Here is a 2210-nt window from a genome sequence, read left to right on the forward strand (position 1 = left end):
TTATACCGAATTGGACCTTCGAGGAGCGTACCACCTGGTCTGAGTCAGAAAAGGAGATGAATGGAAAACCGCCTTCCGTACTAAGTACGGCTTCTTTGAATATCAAGTCATGCCCTTCGGGTTCTGCAACGCTCCTGCGGCATTCCAGTATTTCATGAATGACGTCTTAAGGGAGTTAATTGATGTGTGCAGCTTAGTGTACATAGACGACATCTTAGTATACTCAGCCTCGGAACAGGATCATGTCAGGCACGTTCGTTCAGTCCTCACCAAGCTCCGTCTACATCGCTTGTTTGCAAAGATTGAAAAATGCTTTTTTCACGTCACCGAAGTAGAATTTCTTGGTTTTATCCTTACTCCAGGAGGCATCAGAATGGACGTGCACAAGGTAGATGCCATTCTGAAATGGCCTTCACCGACATCTCTGAAAGGGGTACAAAGCATGCTGGGCTTTGTGAACTTCTACTGCCGGTTCATCCCAGACTTCTCTCAGGTTGTGCACCCAATCACAGTACTATTACGAAAAAACAATAAAAAGTTTGCTTGGACCGAAGAAGCAGAAGAAGCCTTTCAGGAACTTAAACAAAGATTTACCTCTGCTCCAATCCTGCAACATCCTCGTCCAGACCTCCCTTATGTCATTGAAACTGATGCGTCCAGTCTCACAATGGGGTCTGTTCTTTCACAGAGAAACCTGGAAACCGGCCAGCTACATCCTGTGGCCTTCTGGTCGAAAAAGTTCTCACCTCCAGAGATTAATTATGCCATCACGGACAAGGAACTTCTGGCTATCAAATCCGCCTTTAAAGCCAGGAGGCACTACCTTCTGGGGGCTAGACACACCATTACAGTCATCACAGACCACCGAAACCTGCAATATCTCAAAACAGCCAAGGCCCAGTCCTCGCGCCAATTACGGTGGGCCCTTTTCTTCGCCGAATATGATCATGTAATCACATTTCGACCAGGAGTCAGAAACGGAAAGGCGGATGCCTTATCTCGCATGGGCATAGATGAAATAGTATATACAACTCCAGACCCAGTACCTATTATACCTGAAGACAAACTCTTGGGTATCACGACAGCCTTAACACAAGCAGAACTACGAAAAAAAATCCAACGGACAATGAATCCTGATGCCTACCTCGCATGGCAAACTCAAGGAGAACAATATACCATCAAGGACCGTCTACCCTTTTTTAGTGATCGCGTATATGTACCCAAGAAGGAATTACGACAGCATATTATTTAAAACTATCACGATTCACTGATCGAAGGGCATCCTGGGATCGCCAAAACCCTAGCTAAGGTGAAAGAGAACTTTTGGTGGCCTACCTAGCGTAAGGACATCATTCAGTATATTCAGTTCTGCGGTGTCTGTGCACAAAATAAATCACAGAAACGAAAACCATCTGGTCTCCTACAACCATTGGACATTCCTGCAGTTCCATGGCACACTCTTTCCCTTGACTTCATCACTGATCTACCTCCAAACCAAGGGTTCAACACTATCCTTGTAGTTGTGGACTTATTCTCAAAGATGGCCCATTTGATTCCTCTCAAAGGCCTCCAAGACGCAGCCACTTTAGCAAAATTGTTCCTAGAGGGCGTGATTAAGCTACATGGCTTCCCTTCGGTTCTGGTCTCTGATCGAGGCAACCAGTTTGTTTCAAACTTCTGGAAAAAATGTTGTGCAATGGCGCAGATCGACGGTTGGCTATCTACCAGTCACCATCCCCAAACGGACGGCCAAACCGAGAGAACCAATCAGACACTCGAGCAATATTTACTGTGCATGCTGCACCACGAACAAAGGAATTGCAAAAACCTACTATGGATAGCTGAATATGCATATAACAATTCTTTGCATTCAAGCCCCGGACAAACGCCCTTCTATACCCTTTATGGCAGACATCCACGTACCTCTGAACTAGACCTTCCAGCCAGCTTGGAAATGCCAGCGGTAAAGACTCTACACACAACCATTACTCGGGCATTCAAAAGGGCAAAGGAACACCTTATTCATGCCAAAGAAAAACGAAAGAGATTCACCGACCAACACCGGAAAAAGACCCCTGATTATCAAGTAGGAGACAAAGTTTGGTTAGCCGCTAAATTCGTACCCATCAAAGAAACCCGGACCTTTCATCCCAGATTCTTAGGACCCTATACCATTAAGAAAATTATCAACCCGGCAGCCGTGAAACTGG

The sequence above is a fragment of the Ambystoma mexicanum genome, chromosome 1q (genome assembly GCF_040938575.1).
Source record: "Ambystoma mexicanum isolate Mex_15411 chromosome 1q, UKY_AmexF1_1, whole genome shotgun sequence".
In the NCBI taxonomy this organism is placed as follows: domain Eukaryota; kingdom Metazoa; phylum Chordata; class Amphibia; order Caudata; family Ambystomatidae; genus Ambystoma; species Ambystoma mexicanum.